Source organism: Halictus rubicundus, chromosome 11, assembly GCF_050948215.1.
Source record: "Halictus rubicundus isolate RS-2024b chromosome 11, iyHalRubi1_principal, whole genome shotgun sequence".
Taxonomy (NCBI): domain Eukaryota; kingdom Metazoa; phylum Arthropoda; class Insecta; order Hymenoptera; family Halictidae; genus Halictus; species Halictus rubicundus.
Genome location: NC_135159.1, coordinates 5,301,335 through 5,328,459, shown reverse-complemented (window position 1 = coordinate 5,328,459; position 27,125 = coordinate 5,301,335). Strand labels below are relative to the sequence as shown.

At 41.8% G+C, this 27,125-nt stretch overlaps 1 protein-coding gene across 11 annotated transcripts in view; it reads right to left on the bottom strand.

The window, feature by feature from the left end:
• Positions 1–27,125, bottom strand: part of LOC143358660 (dystrophin, isoforms A/C/F/G/H) — a 930,016-nt gene that overhangs the window by 267,851 nt on the left and 635,040 nt on the right. The gene's annotated exons all lie outside the window — the stretch shown is intronic.

Below are 27,125 nucleotides of genomic sequence, written 5' to 3'. Positions count from 1 at the left end.
TTTCATAAAAAAAAAACATAAGAACATAGTTATACAACTTTTAACCTACTGGTCAATTGAAAACAAAAAGTATCTCTCATACTCTCTCGTCCATACATCTACACTACACTTACAATTATAATAATCATATCTATATCTTGTTAATATAACGAGAATCTTAGCCCATTCAATTTTCTACAATTGTTTCAGTCCAACTATATTTATACCGAATCAATCGGTTTTGTTCAACAAAAGCGTGAGTTATATTTCTATTGAAATATTAATATATTAATATATAATGAAATATTAATATATTCGTATAACTTTGAGTATGGATAAAAAAGTAAAAACACTTGGCTTTTATTAAACAATGGATCCTATTTCCTCCATTATGGGTCATAGTTTGGCAACGTTTTGGCGTGTTTTCTTTTTTCGTATTCCTGTACTGCTATACCGGGTGTCCCAAATATTTTGCATTTCCTTGAAAAGGTAAGGTCATTTGAAGTAACTTTTTCCTTTGCGAAAATGTTCTCCGCGGCTTCGTTAAGGATTTATTAACGAAAACCACGGACCAATCAGAGCGCGGCTACAGTAGACAGACCCCGGCTCGACCAATGTCGACGTCGCGCTCAGTGGGGCCTCTCGTTGGGCCGGAACCCGTCCGAGGTAGCCGCGCTCTGATTGGTCCGTGTTTTTCGTTAATAACTCTTTAACAAAGCCGCGGAGAACATTTTCGCAAAGGAAAAAAGTGCTTCAAATGAGCTCAGGAATCGCAAGCAAGACCAAAAATTTTTATGGGATTTGTATCTGGGCATTCGCATTTGCTTCAAGTTTTATTAATCCAGTGTCAAAGCGTATTAATATTTTACATTCCTTCGAAATGCATTATTTTTAGCAGAGATGCCACCAACACGTTCTTGTACGACTAACTGTGTACATTAAATACTTTTTTGCGTGGCAATATTTCCGATAAAATTTCAAACATTTTGCATAAAAATCGCCTGTTTATTTACACGAGCGGTACCGTGTCGTCGAAACTTTTCTAATTCTCCGATAACCACACATCTACAAAGTGCGCCGTCGAGTCCCTGCCCGTAACTCGTCAATATTTCTCGAACAAGTATTAAACCATCAGCCATCGGATGAACTTGTCACCGTGTACAAGATGTCGGCCGAGGCTTTCCGGGCGACTTATCCTCTCGGCAAATCCTCGGACCCGCGCGCGGAAATAAGCGAAGGAAGGCTACCCGCCGGTAGGTAGCTGCCTATAAATAAACCGTCCTCGGTGAAGTGCTATTCCCTGTTCGCCGGGAATAGGCAGTGCTTCGAGGTGTTGGTTCAAGGTGGCCAGTTGCTTGCCGCGAATATGGAATTTTGATGAAGCTCGACCGGATATTCCCGATCGGTTTTATCGATCCTTCGGCGCGCGCCGGAGATGGAAAGCCGCCCGGAAATACGGATTAAATCGACCGCGAGCCGTCGGCTCGGAAGGATCTATCACCTTGAACCTGGAAAAGTCTCTTGGCTGACCGATTACAGTGGGTTCCGGTGTCTGCAATAATTAGCCACTTCGCAGACAGACGCCGCGTCGGCCGTTCGATCCGAGACCGATTACAGGCCGACGGGAAAATTTTCAGACAAGATCGGCCTTTAATTATGCCCGCTAATTAGTCGCGCTCGCCGGACCGACTCTCATTCTCACGCGCGCGTCTTTCTCGTCTCCCGATACCCTTATCGCAGACTGTCGATTATTCCGGCGACTTCCACGCCGTTATACACGGTGAGCATCATGCTTAATCTGGTTGGAAAAAAAATCATACATCGCCCTATATCCTATACATATACGCGCGACGGTCGCTATATACCAACATGGCCCTTGCCTGTCAAAAACGCTGAAAATCGCACATGTTTACACACGCGTAACTTTTCAACTAGCGATCTCCTAGGATTGAAACTTGGATTTTCGGTATTTTCTCGCAAAAATCTACAGGATTACATAAAGAAAACTTAAAAATTTCTGGTTTCCTGAGGCAAAGTTTAACTTTTTTTACCTATTCTAGACCTCGGAATAAAGTTTTCATACTATAAAACGGGACCGTTAAATTAATTTTACGTATAATTACATACAATTATATTATTGTCGAGGTTTTTTGCAATGTTAAAGCTGACGAATCGCGTAAAAAGATTGAACTCTAAGTCTAGAACTCCCAGAAGTCCGAGGATTAATTAATTATTGTGGGTACCATTAGTCCGAGTAAAAATTCCAAAATAAAAATAAATGAAAGGTACACATACCTATTTCCTGACATGACTTTTTTCCACCTAGATTGGGCATCTGGCCCACAGTGTACAGTTAGTCTCGCATCGTCGAAGGATCTGACGAGCATGTAATTACACGGCCAAGGGCCGAATCCTGAGTAGGGGTGCCGTCTTAAACTGAATCGACTATCAATGTTGCCTGTAATCCAGATGTACAGCGGCATGGGGGGGGGGGGGGGGGTGTGACAGAAGTTCAGAGTGCCAAGGAGCCACAGATATCTCTAAAACCGGGGGAAATTATATATGCGGCCGGCAGACGTGTACGGGGTGTCATTAATTAAAACATGCTGCCGCGGTGCACTGGCCTGGAATGCCTTAATAGTTCGCCGCATTATACGGACGGTCCAACCGACAAGATGTATTACTCGCGCGCTCTATTATGCGGCCTAGAGAGCTGCCCGATAAAAGCCCCGCAAAGCTGTGCCGGCGTTTTGCATTCCCATTGGTCATTGGTCATAGGTACGGTAGAACCTCGCTCGTTGCGCGAAACGGGGCCGAAAATGCGTGAAAAAATCGAGATTATGCAACGGAAGAGGTAGCCAATTAGTACACGATCCGTTTTTCTACTTTCTCACTCCGTATTTCCCCCACGTAGCCATTAGATTACTCATCACCAGCTCCAGAACTTCTAATAACTCGTGGCAGGTGTCGCTACAGTATTCTCTCCGTAAGTGTCGCGATGGTCTCTACCGTAACTGTCAGAGAAGAGGGTCTGATTGACAGGCAATTATTGCAGCAATCGAGCACGAAAATGTTCCGTTCACATCTGCTCTCTCGTTTCGTTAGGTAGATTTTATTTATTAATCTTTGAAAAAACTGTTCCGAAAGAGTTGAAAATCTCGCAGAGATTTGAAATGTTCAGTGTGAATTATGAGTTTACGGTTTAATAGGTTTTCTTATTGGTAACCGCGAATGCAACAAATTCAACGTGGAAGGAATATTAAAATTGTTGAAAACCGTAGCTTGTTTTGCGAGAGAAGAGAGGCTGCCGTACATAGTTGGTCATAATAGCTGTCCACGCAACCACAACCACTTCAGACAAATGACATTTGGGCTCTCGAACGAAGTGGACAGCTATTGTGCCGTTGGTGTATCGCGTGTCGTTCCTTTGAAAAAGTGACAATAAAAGTGGAAAAAAATGAAAATGTAAAAAAAAAACATCGAAAACATTTTTTAATGGACAGTTTCACTTGAGTTTATGGTAACAGTGAAATGACTGAAGTCAGTAATAATTTCTAAATGTTAAAACCGATATACACATTTCTGTGTATCGCGTGTCGTTCCTTTGAAAAAGTGACAATAAAAGTGGAAAAAAATGAAAATGTAAAAAAAAACATCGAAAACATTCTTTAATGGACAGTTTCACTTGAGTTTACGGTAACAGTGAAATGACTGAAGTCAGTAATAATTTCTAAATGTTAAAACCGATATACAGATTTCTCAACGAGTTATGGATTTTCGTTGTTGAGAAATAATAATATTAGAAGAACGGTGAAGAATGATCTGATTTAATTAATAGATATAATTTTTCAGAAATAATAATATTAGAAGGACGGCGAAGAATGATCAGATTTGTGGTTGTTTAGACTATCAAGTTTCGGACACGACATTATTTTTCATGTTTCAAGGAGAATAGGATTTTCATAATTTTTGCAAAGTCAGGTAGACAGAGAATAATCCTGGATTCACGAGGCAGTCTTAAGATCGCTTGGCCAAAACATGCCATCGGTACTTTCGAGAGCACAATTTGTGGAAGTTAGTTGCAGTCTACTTACAGGTGGACACGGGAGTCCAACGATTTAGAACCCAGGAGTCAGGGCAGCAAGCTAAGATCAATCCTGTAGTACATGCAACCTCAATTCGCAAGAGTACAACTTCTGGAAGTTGCTAGCAGTCTACTTACACGCAGTCAAGTAACAACATTAATCCTCTACTCAGCGTAGCCAGACTGGGGAAATCGAGGGGACTACAGTTACCCTCTCTCTCTCTCATTACCGGAGTAGTCACGTGACGTTGCGACACGTGCGCGGCTGTGACGACATGCGTCACGTGACCGGTCCGCGGTGGGAGTGGGGGAGAGTGGGAGAAAATTTTTTATCTAGCCTATACTGCATTTCACCATGAAACTTTTTGAATCTTTTCATCTCTAGGGTAAACAGTGAGTAATACAGTGAATCCTCGACATATGTCAACAACACGAGACACGAGCTTCGTAGCCCCTCATGGGTAACAGCCCGCGGTAGTGGGGATAACTCCACGACGTTTATCATCCAGGCCTTCGCGACATATACAGAGAAATCACTGTATCTTTAAATACTTTCAATACTGTTTGAAGCTTTACCTGCTCATTTGTATCATGAGTACATAAAATCCGCAGTAATAAATTATTATTAGAATTAGGTAAAATTCTAATATTATTAGAAGTCTACAAATTAACGCTGTACCGAGCCCGTCAAAATGACGGATTAAGGACGAAAACAATACGTCCTCGGTCCTACACAAATTCTGGGCTCTGTGGTATTAAATAACGAGCGACAAAAATATTTGGGAAAGGTGAAGTTATTTGAGGCCACGTAGACGTGCGGCACAGGGGTATAGCAGCCGGGATTCGCTAACTGTCACCGAAAAGAGTATCATTGACCGCGCGTCGCTTGAACCTTAATTACGTTTCCCGTTTGCCGAGGAGGGGCGTTTCAGCGGAGGTGCTTGAAAAATAGAAAAAGAAATATCCCCGGCATTAAAGTATCGCGTATCAGACGGGACACGTTAATCCGCGGGATTCGCGTGAGATGAACCCGACGACAGCACTCTGCTCGCGGTGCGCCGTTCCGCAGCCGGCGCGGCGAAGCGTTTCGCGGCATACCCGGCACGCCTCCCTCTGTTCGCGGGTTTTCCAGGTAAACGCGAGCATGCATTCCGACGCGCGGCGTCGTCATTTTCACGTTTAATATGCGATGACGCGCGCCCGCCGGCAACCAGCCAGCCAGCCAGCCTCTAACTCGCGCCAAGTAGACGCAGTTCATAACGTGTCAGACCGAGTCGAGCCAACGGAACGTTATTATCCGGAGCCATTCGTTTCCCATCGACGACGTGCCTGCCGAATTATATCCGCGCAACGCGCATATTTCTTCGACTAAAACAATATCGTCATGCTGTTCGACCGTTCTCATAACCACGGGATTGAGTTATTCGACGCATTCGACGCTATTAAGTTCGCGGGAAACAAATGCAACGCCGCGGAACGCGTCGTTCCTCCGCCGTTAAATTCGGAATCTAGAATTTACGAAGTCACTGAATGCGCGCACTCTGCGGAACATAGCGCCGCATGTATGTATTTCAGCACAAAGTTTTGTCTCCCCTCTTCATTTGGTGAAGACGGAAACTTCAACGCAATGTTGATTTCAGTTTATTTCGTCCAATGTATGGTCTGAATCACTCCCCTTCGCCTAGATATGCAGTCCGACTTTAAAACCCGGTGTACATGTTCGTTTCTAGCTTTTTATTATGCGAACGGAGAGACCGGTCGGTCAGAGAAACGTGGCGCGAATAGATACGTTCGTTTAAAGCATTCTACTTCCTGCGGTAATAAGTTCGTTAGGCGACAACAGAAATTTTAAATTTATGTTATGGGATAAGCGTGCCAATTACTGCGCCTATATTAATTGTACTTGTTTTTAAAGCATATTGATGAATAAAGACACTAGATTTCCGGAACGAGTCGATTTGACTCGTTTACGATTTTATTATACATAGAAAAACTTAAATAATTTTTTTTTAAACATATGTTGGTTTTTAATAGAATTATGAAGGTAGGTATCTGATCACCCTCGTTATTATACAATTCCACCCTGTCAGGGGGAATCACCAACTAACCAGATAACTTCTTTTTCATCCGGCAATCTAGTGTTAATAAACGGGTATATAACATTGACTGATTTTAATGAAAAAATTTTAATAACTCTTTCTTAATATTCATTATGCTTCAAAAGTATGTACTGTCTCTACTCAATAAATTGTAAAAAAAAAGTCTAGCCTATAATTGTCCCTGGCTAGACCCATGTTTTGGACAATTATCGAGTAGAAAAGGAATGATTAATATAGGCCGGTCTGGGCAACCTGCGGCTCGTGAGCCACAGGCGACTCCTGCCCCTACTCCTGGGTCCCCCCGCCAAATTCTTGTGGAGTGTAGATGGACACGCATATACAGGGTGTCCCAGAAAAATGTATACACTATCTACACTATTTCATAACATTGTGATTTTTCTTTCTTTTCGGGGTGTAATTAATTGGAAATAATGAATGGACCAAGACTCAAACTGCGTATACAAATTTCACACAAAAACATACCAATACTTTTCTTTGAATAAAGTTTCCCTCTAGCCGAAGGAGGGTTTCCAATTCATTACACCCTGAAAAGAAAGAAAAATCAGAAAGTAATGACCCGTTAAACAGTGTATATATTTTTTCGGGACACCCTATATATTCGTGTAAATCTACATTATTTATAATTCAATTTACAAACGGTGTAAAGCTTTTGTGGCATCATAGCAAGCACGAAAGTCGGAGTAACTGTTTGGTTGCGTTGAATGTTTTCTAATTAAGAACCGTTCGGTTCGTACAAACGGATTTTAAAATGCGCGTTGATTGGAACGTATTCAACGAAGGGTTCGGTAATAATTATTTTCATAGTTGAACCGGCTTTGACGAGAGCAAGAGAACATTTCGATGCGGGATTGAACGATTTTCCACAGAATATACAGCGCAACGGAAAGACGGAAACAGTTTTTGTAAGAATCCGTCGTGCAGCGACGATGCGAATACAGTTCGCTGTTTTTGCTGATAAAAGACGCCTTTGTGTCAAGTATTTCGAGTTTAAGTGAGCGTAACTCGGGGACGAACGCCGCGCCGCCGGTAGAATGTGCATTCGAAGTAGAATGCAGTTATACGTTGAAATCGGCTTAGTTAGCAAATTACAGTGAACACAGGCAACTGTAATTATGAATGAGCCGTTGAATCAAAGTGACGGTTCTAAATGGTCCCCTGGTTCTTCTCAATTGGAAGAGCGGAAGTGCATTTAACGCGTTGCCGCTCGAACGGCGAAGCCGGGTTGGCGACATTTTAATACCTCCTTTCTATTTCACGACGGCAGGACAAGAATTACTTCTCTTTCAGGATACTTCAAGTAAATCAGTGCCGATTCTTCGAGTGCTCCAAGAACGAAGCAGCGAAAGCACCAACTGATGGAATAATTATTCGATATACGTGTACAGTGACTTCTCGATAATTGTCAACAACACGGGTCTTGTCAGCGTCAAGTATCGTGCAGGAGACATACCCGAGCCGTGTTATGTTTACACTCCTCGGTGTCCGAGGCCTCTCCTCGGACAAATGGTAAAACCATTTTCCGCCTAATTTTGTCGTTAACGTAGTCACTCTACCTTACCGTGAATTATGGAACAAGCATCTTGGAATTCATACAAACCCATTTCCAAATGCATTAACCTTCAGACTCCTGCGAGTCTAGGCCTATGCCAATATTTTTCACTAATACAGTTTTACTCCGATATAAGACGATGGGTCGGGACCAGCTTTCGTCGTATTTCGGATGAAGGATCGATGCGGCTTGATTTTGTTCTTGAGCCGGCCGAGTGAGCAGGGAGAATGTGCGGGAGGTCGAATGTAGCGGCAAACTATTATACAGGGTGTCCTAAAACACCTGGTTTAACACTTTATCTACCGGAAAAGTTTATTAATAATTTTACTGTACCAAATAAAGCTTAAACATCTTGTTTTACACAATAATCCCAAACGAAATGATCAGATTACGTGATTGGGGGTGAGTTGTTGGTTTATGATTGAAGTATCCGTTGCTGTTAAAGGATCTATTGAAAGACCCTCAGCCATAGACCATACATGATGTGCTAAAAGCTGAAGGTCCAATACGAAAACTGATCTACTCTACTAAACAAAGCCGTATCGGGTGTACATGTGTAAGAGCTCCTGTCGTACTTTAATGTACAGAATTCACCCTCTAGAAATGATGCTTGTATATTCTACAGGCTGTCCCAGATTATGTTGCAATTCTAAAATGTACCACGTTTCAAATAACCGGTTTTCTATTTCACAATTAATAAAGTATAATATAAGAACATTTTCATACGGAATTACTGAATTGACTTCTTCATTTAAGCACATATCATAACGAAAAGCGTACAAAGTTTAAGTAAATTCAATCTTCTCCCGTCTACAAGACATTTCACTTTTATATGTTTTGTGCTTGGTAGGTTTAGTGTTAAATAATTTTTTCCTTTGCAAAAATGTTCTTCGCGGCTTTGTTAAGGACTTAGTAGCGAAAAACACGGACAGGTCCTGCTGAGATCCGTATTTTTCGTTGATAACTCCTTAACGAAGCGGCGGGGAATATTTTCGTAAAGTTACTTAAAACGATCTCAGGAATCATCCTCTTCAATGAATCACAATGGTTTTGGGACACCCTGTATAAAGTGATCGACCAAGCGCAACGATACAATCCTTCAGCGATATTTTTCGTTGGAAAAGGATAGAATATGACATACCCTCTCGTTCTGGTTGTTCGTTCAAAAGAAGAAGAATCTCATTTTTAAATAAACAGCTTTGTCTCATACCTCGGAATAAAATCGTACATATTGAAGGTCGCACGAGCTTATCCCCACCGCTACCGCGACTATGACTCCAAGCATAGCAGGGTTAAAGAACGTTTGGTTTCGTGTTCGTGCGGATAGCATGAATCTACCTTACTCGACACAATGTTCAAAAAAAAAAAAAAGACACCACAAGCTGGACATGATTCGGGAGCCAACGTTACCGAACAGCTTGGCCCCGTTCAGATCCCTACGACTCGCTTCGGTGGTCGCTCTCTCTCTTCCGGTTCTAGATCCACTCGAGATCGGTCCTTGTCCATCAGTCGGGCGCCGATCGGACCCGGGGAAAGCCGATCCTGGGCGGAATGTTCCGTCGAAGCACCGAACACCGTCGCACATTCGTATCACTGGAGCATAGAACGTAGGCAGGAGAGTCTCTAGTTCAAAGTCTCGATATCTCGCAGGACACTCGATAGTCGTTGCACGCACACCGCCGAGAGAGAGAGAGAGAGAGAGAGAGAGAGAGAGAGAGAGAGAGAGAGGGACACGCGGACAGTGACAGAACAGAACAGGCAGGCTGCAGTTCGGTCAGGACTGCGCCGGATGATGATGCGGCCGACGCCAGGCGAGCGGCGTCGTTAACGAGAGGCAGGGCCATTGTTTGCGGCCTAGTTCTGCCCATCCGGCGACGGCTTTCCATGCCGGCAGGCCCTCTATGCCCGCGGCTGTCGATATTACCGCGACGGCACGTGGACGCAATTTAAGTATTACCTCATTACGTCACGTCCCTCCGTTCGAGAAACTTGGAAACGGGGTCCGTGTTCCAGCGACCGGCTAATGGACAGCGACGGGACACGCGGCGACGGGACGTATTTGTTATGCCGAAGGACGCGTCACCACCCGCGCCGCAACCGGGGATGACGTTAAAATGCACGAGGGCGAGGGCGGATCGGAACTCTCCGTAGCTCCACCACCTATACCGCCACGTGATACGTTGCATCTATTTTCTTTCTTTTTTTTTGTTTTCTTGCGGTGTGTTTTTCTCTTTCCAGATTTAATGCGTCCGCAGACGATGGCGTGGTTGCAAGCGAATCCCTGGGAGAGGGATGTGCTTGATGGAGGAAACGCAAATTTCCTTGCCAAGGTAGTTGGAAATCTTATACATATTCAGTCGATTAGGAAGAATTATGCGACTCGAGGGCAAGTCCACGGAAACGTGGATTTATTTCGAACATCTACGATAAAAGGATAATGCACCTACTGCGCGCGAGTTGCCCGTCCTCGCGAACGCAGCTGAATAATGCCTGTTTCTCATGTCGCAGAGCTATTCTTTACATAGTCTACTCTTGTGGTCAAGAAGAACACTTCTGTTCTATTCTTTATTTTCAGTAGGTTCAAGAGAAGTTGGATAGCTTTACCTTACTCCTACATGCTCGTGGCTGACAAGCTAGAAGGTTAAAGGTTCATTCAAATCCGTTGCATTTACCTTTTGAGTTTTCCACGCCACTATGGTCGCTTCCGCGGAAAGCATCAGTTTGAACGGTACAAACCACTATAGTGGCTTCCGTGGAAAGCATCAGTTTGAACGGTATGAACCACTATAGTGGCTTCCGTGGAAAGCATCAGTTTGAACGGTACGCCACTATAGTGGCTCCGTGGAAAGCATCAGTTTGAACGGTATGAACCACTATAGTGGCTTCCGTGGAAAGCATCAGTTTGAACGGTATGCCACTATAGTGGCTTCCGTGGAAAGCATCAGTTTGAACGGTACAAACGACTATAGTGGCTCCCGTGGAAAGCATCAGTTTGAACGGTACGAATCACTATAGTGGCTTCCGTGGAAAGCATCAGTTTGAACGGTACGAATCACTATAGTGGCTTCCGTGGAAAGCATCAGTTTGAACGGTACGAATCACTATAGTGGCTTCCGTGGAAAGTATCAGTATGAACAGTACGCCTCTACAGTGGTTTCCGTGGAAAGCATCACAGTTTGAACGGTATGAACGACTATAGTGGCTTCCGTGGAAAGCACAGTATGAACGGTACCAACCACTATAGTGGCTTCCGTGGAAAGCATCAGTTTGAACGGTACGCCACTATAGTGGCTCCGTGGAAAGCATCAGTTTGAACGGTATGAACCACTATAGTGGCTTCCGTGGAAAGCATCAGTTTGAACGGTATGCCACTATAGTGGCTTCCGTGGAAAGCATCAGTTTGAACGGTACAAACGACTATAGTGGCTCCCGTGGAAAGCATCAGTTTGAACGGTACGAATCACTATAGTGGCTTCCGTGGAAAGCATCAGTTTGAACGGTACGAATCACTATAGTGGCTTCCGTGGAAAGCATCAGTTTGAACGGTACGAATCACTATAGTGGCTTCCGTGGAAAGTATCAGTATGAACAGTACGCCTCTACAGTGGTTTCCGTGGAAAGCATCACAGTTTGAACGGTATGAACGACTATAGTGGCTTCCGTGGAAAGCACAGTATGAACGGTACCAACCACTATAGTGGCTTCCGTGGAAAGCATCAGTTTGAACGGTACGCCACTATAGTGGCTCCGTGGAAAGCATCAGTTTGAACGGTATGAACCACTATAGTGGCTTCCGTGGAAAGCATCAGTTTGAACGGTATGCCACTATAGTGGCTTCCGTGGAAAGCATCAGTTTGAACGGTACAAACGACTATAGTGGCTCCCGTGGAAAGCATCAGTTTGAACGGTACGAATCACTATAGTGGCTTTTGAGCCATCCGCGACCAGGCGCGCCGTACCTGGGAGACAGAGTTGCGGACGATCGCGCCGTACTGGGAGAGAGAGTCGCGGACGAGCGTGCCGTACGAGGTTAATAGCAAACGTATCGACAAATGGCAAGTTAATTTCAAAATCTACGAAAGACATGAATGTTTAGAGAATAGGCAGCAAGAAATTTTCTGCGAGACAGAAACAGTGCAGACAATAACCTTTCCCACCCCATCGCCTAAGAACGAACAAGCCTCGCACTCAACATTGTTCCCCTTCACCTTTTCACCTGACAAACAATCGATGCGTAAGAAAATGTTCCCCTTGCTCGTGCCAGCGCCGACGAATAGGTCTCGGCGAGACCTCTGAACGACCCCGTGACTCGAAGCACCCCATGAATGGCGACCTCTCCCTTCGAAAGTTATACATCAAAAACTCCATCGCAGACGGACAAGTTTTTAACGCATGGAACAGGAAAGTTCCGAAGGCTGTTGCGTCAAGGGCCATTTCCTTGTAGACTCGAGGACTAGCCGCCCTGCATCCACTACACACCCTCTGGTCTGCGCACTCGAACTACGCTCTCGGAGGAGATGCGACCCGGCGTTACCGCGTAAACACATTTGTTACAGGTCCCCGTCGACGCCGGTCATAATATTCTTGCGTTGTCGGGTCCAGGATTAACTTCGAAGTCGGCAATCCTCGAACCGGTCGCGACTCTTTTATTATATCTTTTAAACCAATCAATTTTCAACCTAACACCAGTATTACTTTCTTAAGAAGAATACAGAGGTGCATGGATGGATGAACACAAAATTAAAATTCGGAGAATTAGCTTAATCTTAATTTGGGTTAATCTTTACCTGAGGAAACCAGATATTTTAAACTCTTTTTTATGTAATCCTGTAGATTTTGGCGATAGAATGCCGAAAATCCAAATTTTAATGTTAGGAATTCACTGATTCTAGAGTTATGAGTGCTTAAATTGTACGATTTTAAGCGTTTTTGACAGGCAGTACTGTATCAAAATTACTGAGGTACTTTTTGGTACTTTCTTTAAGACTCGAATCACAGTTGGTAAACATTTAACATACAAAAACGGGATAAATCGTTAATAATACGAAAAAATTATTCTGCAGCTTTAAAGTCCTTATAATATTAAACACCTTTGAGAAATGACGCGTGTTTAAATGAACGGCACTGAGAATTGTCACGCACCGTTTTTGACAAATTGGAAAATTCAGTAAAAATTTCAAGCGGTACTAAAAACTATACCGCAACCTACGAATTTTAGACTTGATTTTCTTTTTGACCTTTGTCCATTGGTCGTCACACTGTGCGACGACGGCGCGACGCGTCTCGAGAAGAATCGTCTCGAGGCCCTCTCTCCTCTCCCTGGGGAAGCTACAAAACACTCTTCGGCCAGCCGGCTCGTCCTCTTTGCATTTCCATCGAGCTGCGAACCAACCCCTTCTCCCTCTCCCCTGCCAAGCCTTTCTCTAGCCAGCCGGACCCCTGTGCTACACCGGGATTTAACAAGTCGTCACGTCACTCGTGTATCACCGTTTGTGTCCCGAATTTATGTGTATATGGTGGTGAGCAAGTTTTCGCCGCAACGCCAACCCACGGGAACGCGATTTTTCGTAACCACCATCGTAAGAGCGGGCAAATGGAGCGCGATCATGCTCGCTGCGCTGGCTGCATCCGTGAAATCGGACCGTGGCATCGCTTCCGGCGCGGCGCCGCGCTATTGGCCCATTTCACCCCGACAATTTTTTTACTATGATCGATTGCCTCCCGAAAAACTGTTTTCAACTACCTTCTGAAAACCAGAAACGTTCCTTTCTGCCCAATAAACGTGGGCAGTCGATCACAGACGCATTCTAAACGTGAAGCACTTGAAATCATTTTCTTAGCATTTTAATTAAAATTAGCATTTTGCTTAGCATTTCGATTAAAGGAAAATAAACCGAAAAGTTGAAATTATGTCACTATGGATATATTAAAAAGGATAAAATGTCCTAAAGAATTATCTAAAATTTGTATACGATATTGCTTAAATTCCACGCTACTGATATTGATAATCGCGAAGATGGAACTTAATTTTATTCTGGTTTCTATTTTGTTTACAAGAATTTCGATTTATAGAAAGATAAAATCCGTGAAATGGTTTGGCAAAAGAACGTGACAGAAATAAATTTTCTAATAAATATTTATTCTGGAACGGTGATCGCGATAATAGTGGAGAGTCTAAATTTAGTAGTTGCTGAATAATAAAATACGATTGAGCGTCATGGGACATTGAAGTCGGCAGGGAATATGTCCGGCGAGTTCTTTTGCAGAAAGAAAGCAATAATGGAGAAGAATGTGTTTGGTCATATTCATGGTTCATGCTTGAATGAAATCCTGCTACCGCAAGATTTCAAAATACTGGAAAATCTTATCCAAGGCTGCAGCGAACAATGAGCACGCGGAAAGAATGATTGCGCCTTATTTTGAACAGCTTTCACAAGCTTCCACTATTCTAGCTATTTCAATTTCAACTTGAATGAACTGAAGAAAAGAATTGAATGAACTAAAAAAGAATCATTGTTCTCTATTGTGTCAGTAAAATTTGTGGATTTGTTTTGGAAATATAAAGAGCAGATATTTCACGAAAGTAGGTTGATAAATCCCGGATATGGAAACACGAGCGAAACGTACGAGCCGTAATTAACCGAGAAATTACACAATACCACGCCCGATTAAAATTACTCGCGGATCGCATTTACATCTGGAGGGTATTTACGAATGACGGAAACGGGCGTACCGCGGATCGTTGTAGAAAGCAAACACCGGTTTACGCAGCTTGACATCGTTTATGACGAATTCGTCATGCCACAAAGCGTTTCCAATTGCTCGGTATCGCGCAATTTAAATATTTAATCGTTTGAACGATCGCGTTATTTTTCAGCCAATCTCGAATCACGTTCTATATACTGATAAATGCTAATTTATACGAAAGCGAATTAAGATTTATTACTGCGTTAACAGCACACCATTACACGGTAGCAATTACACGCCGTTGCACACGATCATTGTAGGAGTTCAAATTATTCGAACGACAGAAATTTTACAGATCTTTTTACGAACTTGGTATATTTAGGAATATTTCTTTGGATTCGTAATTGTTTGGTTGACTAGAAAAATATTTTATGTACAATTTTTGCTTCATGTTATTGGTAGCATAAATAATTCTTTTTTAGAGTAAGTAACGATTTGTTATTGTAAAAAGGCTTCACCGGTACGCCATGTGCCAAAATTCATTATTTCGGACTCCATATGTTACAATTAGTACGTGCCTCAAAATATCTTCACGAGAAATTTTTTAATTGATTTATTCAAGTGGATATACCCACCACAATTAAAATTAGTCGAAGTTCCAATAAACGCACTTTTGAAATTTTAATAATAACTTAGGGATTATTATCGATAACTCATTAGCATTTTAAAGGCTGAATTATCAGTTTTACATTTATTTAAGAATCGAACATATTGAACAGACAGAAATGAGAAAAAATTGTTTAGAACAAGAATCAGAACAAAAGGTGGGCACATTAATAGCTACACCTTAGGTACATTGATAATGGTAGTTAAGTAATATTATTTTAATATCAAAATGAAGGAAAAAAATTATCTTATTACTTAATGGATTAGTTAACCTAATGCTAAATGAAAATCCTTTTCAATTCAGTAGTATCAACAATTTGTATCCGGCGAATCATTGAACGAAAAACATTTTTCGAAAGTCACAAATTACTATTATATTCATAAAAAAAATTGTTAATTAAAACATAAATTTATCATTATTATCCACGTATATTCAAGAATTACGTTGGGACCCATAAACGACTGAAGCCATCGTGGAGCCGTAAATTTGAACAGACTCGCTGCTCCAGCTAATATTTCTCTGTCAAGATATTCCAGGCATTATCATTCGTCTCGGCGAAACCTGCATTTATTTTCATAAACAATATAAATCAAATATAACTACATAAAACGAGAACCGACGATTAATAGCGTAAGCAATGTACGGTACAACATCTGTTTTAGATATTGTCTTCTCATGACTGTACGTGCATTACTCATCCTGTAAGACGTGCTGTTTAAAAGACTGTAAGTTTCACTTGAAATATTATCTCGAATAACAAATAGATCGAACGAATATTGCGTAAATAAGCTGAAACAGGATATTCTGTACGTAATAATTAGACTGCGGATCTTTAACAGATAAAAAATGTTTGCATTTATTGCAAGACACAGAAGCGAAAAATTTCGAAATTTTTTTCTGCTTTTAATTAGTTTATTAAGCTGAAACCAACACGCCGATGTCCTTAAGTCATTTTAATATGTCCACTGCTTTAAATTGTGCTTACCCATTTTTGTCATAAATGCATAAAATCCGTAGTATAGTAATAATAAACCGTGAAAGTAGAAATAATTTGCATGGACAATACAAGAAGAAGAAGAAGAGAAATGACAATATGATTAAGACGAACGGACGAACTAATTAGCTTTATGAATAGACTCCGGATTTTATGCATTTATGAAAAAAATTAGTAGACGCAATTTAAAACAGTGATAAGTTTAGCAAACTTTAAGACTATTAATATATTATTTTCGTTACATTAAAATTATCAGTGAAAAATATAAATTTACATTTAACTCCCGTTTAACATAAACTTTTTGTTTCGCATAAAGATGCGGAATCTATTTATGAAGATGGAAATAAATGTAAACTAATTCCAAAGAATACTGTAAATAGATTTATCGGAAAATTGATTATCACAATGTATTCAATTATTCAATTAGATATTTTAAATCAGTGGTTCTTAATCTTTTCAGAGATCGGCACCCCCTTGAATCTAAAAATAAGTTCTCGCACCCCCTTGAAAAATGTGTTTCTATTTCCTTATTTAGACAATTGCATCTACTGCAGGATAATTTACTTGTTGAAAAATAAATTTTCCATCGAAAATTTTTCAACCTCCCTCGCACCCCCAGATTTGCACGCCCCCATTGTTATATCGTATACCAACATGGAACAGGTTTTTATCTAGCATAAAATATTAAAGATAACGCTCAAGTAGCTGTTGCTGATAATTTAAGTAATATTCCATAAAATTAAAATGACATCTCAGGAAACAAAATTTAACTAGAGGTAATAAAATGAGCGACAAAAATGATAAAGAAATTATCGAAAGAATTGAAGGAATCTGTAACGAAGGGAGGACCAGAAACTGTTATCAAATTCTAATATTTCTTGCATACAAACAAAAAAAATAAAATAAAATAAAATCGTCCTAAATAAAATCCTAACGTATGACAATACTACCAAATAAGTGAACAAAACAACACCACTTTCTATCGCGCGCTGCGCAACACTTTCGACACCGATTTCGAATCGGTCAAAGGCAATGCGTAAATCAATCGATCCAAGGCACCGGTAATAAATTCGATCGGTGACGGAGCGAGAGAGAGAGAGAGAGAGAGAGAGAAAAAACATTAAAAATTCGACCCAGATATGTTTCGTCTGTATTTGTTATTCTTTTTGTCGATCACCGCGACAGAACGTTTCTCGGTGGTGAAACCCGCTCCACGGTCGCTCGTATATTACGGATTTTCGCGCGCGGTGCGTTTGCACACAGATACGCGGCCGACACGATCGTTAAACGAAAGTGATTATCGATCTGGCCCCCGGTGTGGTATCGCGTCGAGGAACTCGGGTAACGAATTCCGGGATACAACACGCGACGTGTGTATTTTTTTCGGCCCGTTCTCTGTCTCACTGGTTTCGCTTTTCTCTCTCCCCAACACCCGCCGTTCTCATCCTCATCCCCTCGATCCCAACTGCTGTCCCCTCCCCTCCAACCACTCCCCCTCCCTTTTTGCGATCCAACGGACCGCGTCTAAATCAATTTTTATGCAAATAAGGGCGCATTCGCGCGGGCTTCCCGGAACCCCAGGATTTTTCGTTCATTGATTTACACCCGTTTACACACGTTTAAAGCCGTGCCCGTTGAATCCGTTGATTTTTCACCGCGGGATTTTCCGCGCGGGAATCCCGCCGCCATTCGCTCGCTCGTTACCCGTATACGTATCGCTCAACCCGCGGAAAGGTATTGATTTAATTTCGACAAATACCCTGTCGACGCCTTTCACCGGTCGAACGATTGATTTATCCGCTTTCTTTTCCCACACTGATCGAAATTTCTGTAAAACCATCACCATATTTTCGCGGATATTTCGAAAATACTACTAGCGTTGTTACCAAGTCATCTGTCGATTTTCTTGCCATTCAGATCCATAGTGTGCTGTCTACTCAGCTATATTTTAATTTTCTCCTGCACGGAACAGAACACAACTGCGAAATTTCTGTAAAACCACCCCCATTGTCGCGGATATTTTGAAAATACTAATTGTGTTGCCAGGTCGTATTTAAACTTTGCTGCTATTCGGATCCATAAAGCTTTCTATCTACTCAGCTGTGTTTTAATTTTCTCCAGCACGAAACAGAATACAACTGCGAAATTTCTGTGAAACCACCCCCATTGTCGCGGATATTTTGAAAATACTACTAATTTTGTTGCTCCGTTGTATTTCAATTTTGTTGCTATTCAGATCCGTAAAGCTTTCTATCCACTCAGCTGTGTTTTAATTTTCTCCAGCACGAAGCAGAATACAACTGCGAAATTTCTGTGAAACCACCCCCATTGTCGCGGATATTTTGAAAATACTACTAATTTTGTTGCTCCGTTGTATTTCAATTTTGTTGCTATTCAGATCCGTAAAGCTTTCTATCCACTCAGCTGTGTTTTAATTTTCTCCAGCACGAAGCAGAATACAACTGCGAAATTTCTGTGAAACCACCCCCATTTTCGCGGATATTTTGAAAATACTACCAATTTCATTGTCACGTCGTATTTAAATTTTGTTACGTTTACATTTTGCGTATTTTTTTAATTTCCGCCATTTAATTGAATGGCGAATTATTTTTTTTAAATTAAATCGCCATTTAATTCTTGAAATTAGTAAGACCAAGCTGCCAGTTTTAACCCACGGGCAAAACGTGTTTGTCATAACGCCTTGTTGCCATTTCATTTACGAAATTGTGTTTTTCTTACAGGAACTACTGTGTCGTACATATTTACACGTATTATACAAGCATAAACATTTGCAGTTAACCGACGATAGCGTTAGCCGCTGTCCGATGCTTCGACGTTCCCACGACAATTTCCGTAAAAAGCCTTGCTAAACAGAACGCGAACAACGAAAACCCGAGAAGCATCCGCACAATTTGCCCGTCGCCAAACACACGCATCAACCACGAAACCGTGCAGCGCATTTCGCCGATATTCCACCTAAGCAAACTTGTTAGTAACCGTAAACAAACATTCAATTATTTCGAATCCCCACAGGTCTATTACATCGGAACGATCTCCGTTCCCGGTTCGCACCGAATAACCGATCGCTCGAACCATCATCGTTCAATCCCTATCGAAACGGGATCCTCCCAGGGATTCAGAAAGCCGTCTAGACGCCAAATAACAAGCGTCGAAAAGAACATGAAATCCAACTAATCCGGCGCAATACAGTGTTTTCTCGATATATGTCAACAACACGGATCTTGACATATATCGTCCAGGAGATACTATTATTCTTTGATCCACGCTGAACGTCGTACCCGACCCGTTATATCCTCGCGGTAGGGATAGTTCTGCGACTTTTATCAGCCAGGTGTTTGCGACATATATCGAGAAAACTCGGTAATCGTATAGTAACTCGGTAAGCGACAGATATAAGACGCGGTAAATTCCGCCATAAATAGTTGATCAGAATTCGACGCAGAACCATAGTGAACTAGAACAGGTTCAGAAAATTGAAACTTTTTTTACATAAATTAAAGGTGTAACATTTCAATTTCTGTAGATTTGTGAAGGCTAAAATACCTTTCCTAAATATTGGAGTAACTCCGTGAAATTGATGGAGTAATATTAACGTAGTCACCTGTGCGTAACAATAGAAAGAAGAAAAAACATGGCCGCCGTGTGCACTATTTGCACTGAAGTATAAATACGTTTCTACTTTTTCAGCATGTGTGCTTTTTCAGTTTACATATTTCGTACGAATTAATCAATTAGAATGAAGAATTGCCTTCATGCTCTTCAAAGTGAAAATATGAATTAGAATGATGAAGCCATATTTTGAAAGATAGAACGATAAACGGTAAGTGACAACATAGGCATTCAAGCACTGAGAATAAATAGAAAGAAAATTCCTTATTTTTGCTTTTCGCCAGTGAAACTTCAACCATCGCATTTGTCCCGTTTTCCTGATTAAAATGACACCAAACACGATACAATTACGTCACCTGTGTAAGAAGCGATTAAAGTTTCGGACGTGACATTTACGGTAGAGGTACACGAATTCTCAACTTCGCTTGTTACACAAGTAATTATAATCATAATTATACCGTGTTTGGTGTCATTTTAATTAGAAAAACGGGACGAGTACGATGGTAAAAGTTTCATTAAAAAGAAAAAATTATAAAAATTGCAATCTTTTGCTCCGTTTGCATAAATGCAAGTCTCGCCGATGAATGAAAGTCTCACCCATCATTGCCTCGGTCGTCGAGCATTCACCGCTCGATTGGGTCCAAGGGTGATCCCCACTGTGGTAGGGATAAAATTTTGACAGTTACGGTAGAGAACTTTTTGACATTGTCTATTGAGGGCTGAATAGGAGTTTCTTGAAAGGAATGCGAGGGGGCACGCTCCGAGTCACACGTACTTTCGGATCTAGCGAAATATCGGCTAAACGGTCACACATACTACGTAGCATGTGCTATCATAGTCTAAACATTGGGACTACGGAAGCATCAATTGACAGGCGTGCCGAGCTAGGGATTTTCCTTGCCCCTGTGCCATCTCAGGAGACATCGTTTTCAGCTACCAGTAATATCAGTCTCCCTCTCTTCAATTGGTCCTTGGGACGACAACGCGTCGCGAGAGAAAGTCTTGCCCTTTGTCCTCGTTTCTCGCGCATTCCTTCCATCGCCTGTCCCGGGTCTGGGACGTCGGTGTCAGCGCAATTCTACGTGTCTCGCGTTCTTCCAAATTTTTCTCGCGGATAGCTACCTGGACGTCTCTTCTGGGCACCTCTCTTTCCGCTTTCCCCGTCGACCGCTTATTGAAACGAGAATATATTGCCAGTTTCGCGGCCGAACAACCAGCGGCGGCTCCGCTGACCGGGCGCTCTATCGTAAAACGATTACTATACCTCAAGCCGGGGCCCCCGTGTACAATGGCTTTTGTTATAATGGAACGTTTGTTTCGCGCATTCGACCGGCGCGGCGGCGGCGGTGGAGGAGATAGTGGAGGGGAGGAACTTGGATTTTTCGCCAGCCATAATTCATCGCGGCCCACGCAGGATTCTTTTAAAGGAGAGATCTACGGTCAGCCTCTGCCACCGCTGCCTCTGATGCCTCTGCTGCTAGCCTCGGACCGCTCCATTGGCGTTACACAATTTGTTGCGGATCGCTTTTTCGTTCCACGCTGGACCCGCCGGCGGCAGCGGACGCGATTTATGGCTGCGTTTGACTGGCTTCCTAATGAATATCGGGATTTGATGCCAGTGCGCCACGCAGCGCCGCGCCGGGAGAACGGTCGCGTGGTTCTCGGTCGCGGGAGAATGGTTTCGACGCATTCAATTGATCGCCAGTTTTTTTTTTTTCGGGAGTTAAAAAATATTTGCACTGCGCCGACTGTTGCATACAGTAAACGCTCTACGATAAACTATTCTAGATGCTGCTCCGGGAAACGAATACTTACTGTTGCGACTGTATACAGTGAATTCTCGATATATGTCAATAACACGGGTCTTGGCAGCGTCATGTATCGTCTAGGAGACATACCCGAACCGTGTTATGTTTATGTTTTATCCGTCGGCGTCCGAGACCTCTCGAGCTTCGTGGCGCCTCACGGGGTATACCCCGCGGTACTGGGAATAATTCCGCGACGTTTATCATCCAGGCTTTGGCGACATATATAGAGAAATCACTGTACAGTGAATCACGGTAATATTCGGACATTTTTAAAATGACGATTACTTTTTAATATAGGGTCATACGAGTTGGACCTTTTTTTAGAAATTAGGAGAGAAGAAAATGTGGAGTGATTGCTCGAGAAGATAGGCCCCCTTCACGACATAATAGCGAAGACACACTCCGCGTGCTAAAATTCATGCTGGTTGAATGAATCTCGGTCTAAATAATCATTGAATTGTATGATATCCAGCAAAGGGAGCGTACGAATAATGTTAAAACTGTAGCTGTTCAAGAACAAAAAATTGCATCGAGCTTATAACAAAAACAGTTTCAGAATCAAACATTGTATTACTATGCATATTATGAAGATATATCTCTTATGATATAATCATATGATACGACTAGACTGCGGATTTTATGCATTTATGATAAAAATGGGAAGCGCAATTGAAAGCAGTGGTCATATTAAAAAGATTTAATGACATCAGTTTAATAAGATAATTAACAGAAGAAAACATTTTGTATTTGGCTCCTGTGTCTTACAATCATTGCAGACACTTTTTATTTTACATAAAGATCCGCAGTCTGCATATGACATATCGTTCATTCGTAAAGAAAGTGACATACGTGGAAAAAGGAAATTCTACAGGAGAGCCATTTGAAAATTACCTAAAATTTCCAATATTTTTTTTTTGTACTGCATATAACCAACTTAGAAATGTGAAATAATTTGTTATTTAAATACCGGGTTAATTGTCATGTACATTTTAATTGTCATACTCACAATTTATATATTCATTACTATCATTCATTAGGTTCAAAGGTTGAATTAGAGTTGTGAGGTTTCTGCTGTGAAAATTTAGAGTGACTTCGAAGCTAGTGAACCAATTGAAATAACTTGTGGTATTGTTGAGTTGTGTCACTTTTCTTGTGAATGAACTTGCCTGTTATGAATACGTCTGTTATTGAGAAGGACACAAATTCGCGGTTTTCGTTTAAATAATGAATTTTTGGAGTGAAGAGATTGGATTATTCTATTCGACGAACTTGCAAGCTCTCTGCAGGAAATGACGTTTCACGGTTACTTTAGGAACGTGTTACGGCAATTTCAGGTCTCGAGCAGATGAAAATACCGCACGGTTCTCGAAGCCTTTAACAACAGAGGATTGGATCTCCTCTTGGAAACTCTCCAAGACTCGCAACACATTATTTCCCTGCCTCGGAGCATGCGAGAAAGAGCGAGAGAGAGAGAGAGAGAGAGAGAGAGAGAGAGAGAGAGAGAGAGAGAGAGAGAGAGAGAGAGAGAGAGAGAGTTCTGCCTACAAGAACGTGTCACGTTCGTGGCCGTACAATCATTACAAAGGAGCCCAGGATCTAGCTTCCATTGAACCTAGTGATTTGTGTCTCGTGTGAAGTCTCATGATGAATGATCTTATCTCATCCTGTGGTGTCTGGATTTAGATCAACGTAGAATACCTGCAAATTAGCGTAATTTTACGTTATACGGTTTTGGTGTTAATTATACTTGAACGAATCTTAGTATGCACTGTTGTAAGTTACGAACGAACACATCGTTATGCACGTTAATTGTCGAACATTAAGGTCCTTTTCTATGTAAAGCATAAATATTTATCTAATGCAAATATACTTTCTCAGAAAAATGATGTTTTTACTAATGCTCTGACGGTATCAACAACACTAGTATTGGCACATTGTGTAAAATTATTCATTATCCATTTTCTATTTGACAATTTCCGAAACCTTTGGAAAAGACTTTTATATAAATTAAAAAACAATCATTTTGGGCTTCCGGTATTTCTGGTATTAAATAATACTCCAGACTGATAATATATATATGGATAATAAGATTGCTTTGGATCCAGTTTGATTAGTGAACAGTTATACACAATTTTGTACTTATTAAAATTTTGTGTAACGAGCTTAAAACATTAAATATTACTTTGCATGACAACCATAGGTGGAGATAGGCTCTGGTTAAGTACGGTTTAAACCCTTCAGTGTCTGTTACAATGCATATTATTACTGTTCTGGATAATTAATTATTGTACCGTGATTTTCATTACTGATGTCATATTAATACTGTTTTTACTACTGTAGTAATTGATTTACAATCGCAGCCATCAGAGTGGCGCGTTGTGTGCATATGTCTTGTATGCATCTATATGTAAATATACCACGAAATTTGTAACGTAAAATTCTATGTAATATTGTGTTGAAACAAATAATGTTGTTTAAAATACGTATGTCCCGTAATACTGTTTAATCAGAATCTTGTCATATTTATTCATGCTTCAACAGATTATACGCAAAGTTTTACGTATATTTTTTATTAAAATTGTGCACATACATAATTATAGAATCAAACACACTTAAAGTCTGTTAAACATCGGTCGACGGATCAATCTTACAACTGTATAATTAATAACATTTAGGATCCAATGCATTATTTATAATTCTTTTTGAAGATATGTACAGTGTTTACTCGATATATGTCCCAAATGCCTAGCCGATAAAAGTCTCATACCCTGTGATGGGTCAAAAAGCTCGAGAGACCCCAGTCGCCGATCGCGTGGATCAAAGAATAGTATCTCCTAGCCGATATATGTCAGTGGCTAGACCCGTGCTTTGGACATATATCGAGTAAGCAGGCACTTCATGTAGATACATTAGTTTCCCTTAAGTAGTAGTAGTTCACTTAATTTAATCGTCAGAAACTGATCAATTAAACGACGATTTCGGTGCTCAGGGTCAAGAAAGACCCAGCCTCCGCCGGAGGGTTAATATTCGCAAGCGAAAACTCTAAGCCCCGAAATTACACCCGGACGCGTTGGAATCTCGCCTGCGTGATGAAGGATCTAGGACTGTGCTCGGAAAGTAGCCAGAATCGTCGAACGGACGCGGTTCAAAAACCTCGAAATGAACGCGACAGTCGGAACAATCGAGGGAATTCCATCGCGAACCAATTTCGTCTCTTCCAGCCAGTTACATAACAAGCTGACGTCAAGCACCAGCAGCTAAGTATCGTCGGAGAGACATGCCCATCCCCCGGCAATCAAACTTTCATCGACTCAACCGTATATTCCAAAGAGAACGCTCGTTCCCAAGACATCGCGAACTGCTAATCCCTATTCCGGTGGAAACCGAACTGATTCGCGTCCCGAAACGAGACTGCTGCTAGCTTCCGTCATCGAGTTTCCAGCGTTCCAGCGGGAACAGGTCTTAGGTTCGCCGATCGGTCCGGGGCCACTGCCTTAGCCAGCCAGCCATCCAGGCCACCGTAACGCAATTACGGTCGTTTACGGTTTTGTCACGGCCATTCATCCAGGGATTGCAGAGCAATGAGTTGACGAGCACCGCGTATTCGTAGCCGGCAATGATTTCTCATGGGAGAAGAGCCCGGCCCGACGACGCGCGACGCTGCTGGTAGTGCCATGCCGGTGTCCCGTGTCTATCACGCAGCTCTCTTTCCTTCTCCGTCCATCCGGAAGGGCGCATAGTTTCCGCAGGGACCGCGCACACCGAGACGAATTCAGTCGAAACCACTACGTTGTTGCGCCTCTACCCGGTGTCGCCAGATTAAGACTCGTCTCCCACTCTATCTCGCCCCTTCCACGACGCCACTCCCCCCTCCCCGACGGCGAGTCACGTGACGCATTTCCACTCCGTCCTGCGTGTGTCACACTGTCACGTGACTAATCTGGTAATGTCAGGGAGAGGGTAGTTGTATTCCCCTCAATATCCCCGGTCTGGTGACACCACCTCTGCGCGCGTGTGTGTGTGCGTGTGCGTGTGCTCGCGCGTGCTGTGGGGGATTACGACGCGGAGCTTTGCTTGTCGAATTAATACCGAAGGCGAAACAGCGACGGAAAAATGCGGGCCTCGATTATAATGATCCGGTGCGCGCGCGCGCCCTTGGTCTGCTCGGGCGAGCGAAAACCCTTTTAACTCGTGATTGGGAAAAATCCTGCCAGGGCTCGTGAACCTCACCGTCGCGTCGCGTCGCGTCGCGCGTCGTTTGCTCGCGGTCGCCTATCTCGCGATTAATATCCGTGCGAACGCAGAAACCCGTAAAATGGAAGGAAGAAGGGCACCCCGCGACGTTTCTTTTTCCCTTTTCACCGAAGAAACCGGGTATCTCGAGTATCTGCGGGCGTCGCAGTACGCGCGGAGATGCTGTGCACAAGTGTCCGCGGCTGTGTATGCGAACGGCGTATTAGATTTCTCTCTGTTTTATACGAGCGTCTTGGATACGCGACTGAGAAACAACGTTTTCTGACGATTCTTTTATGCGGGATCGATGATGCGAGCCCAACTTCTGACGAGTGCGACGAAATTTTGCAGATTTGCTCGTTTGCTATGTCAAATTATCGCCCGCGGTCGATCTATTATTAATATTGATAATGTACCGAGTTCTAGCTCATAATCTATAACTAGTTCCACGTCATAAATAATAACGACTAATTGTGATAAGCTTCGCAAATTATTACCGAATGTGTACACCACAGACAACGATTGATTTATTATTATGATACCTTATTGTTTGCGCCATTGAAAATGTTTACGGCCTATCCTAATTATTCGCCTGTTCATTGCTGCTTAAGCACATTGTTTGACTAAAAATAATAAATTGCAGACAATCGGTCAAACAGAGCAGAGCGTGTTGAAATACGCTGAGTTTTGTGTGAGGCCATTCACAGTGATTGAAGGGAAGCCATAAGATTTGTTCTCATCACTTTTCTTTAACGTAATTTATCTTTTTCATTTATTTCAGCTTCGTACAGCTTCCGTTTTTATGCTGAACTTTTCTGGAAAAGTGACTACACCAATTAAAGCAAATTTAAACATTTCTTTTTACAGATGCATACAGTTTTTATTAATGAAATACTTTAAAATTGATTTCTCCATTCCTCCATTAAGTGCCATGCTAATGCTCGTAAAAGTCACCCAAATTCAAAACAACTTCAATAATGTAAGGATAGAAACGACAAAGTTTATCATAACAATAATTAATTGTAACATTCTCACATCTTAATCAATGTTGATTGATGTTTCCTAAACATCTCCGTTAATTGTGATAATACAAAAAATAGGTTCCATATTATTTTCGAATTTTTCAAATTTAACACTAAACCAACCAAGCTTTGACAATATCTGATGAATATTGCCTTATAAAAATGGCAACCCTAAATTTATAAAGACTGTTCGTAATTTTCAGTATAATAAACGCTTGGACAAGAAAATTTACTCCACTATTTTCCATAAACGAATTTTTACAGTTTCAATAATCGTAAAATATAAAACCGGTCATTTTGACCGTGGTAGGTTTAGTGTTAACAATAATGGTCAAATTTTTAGATAATATTC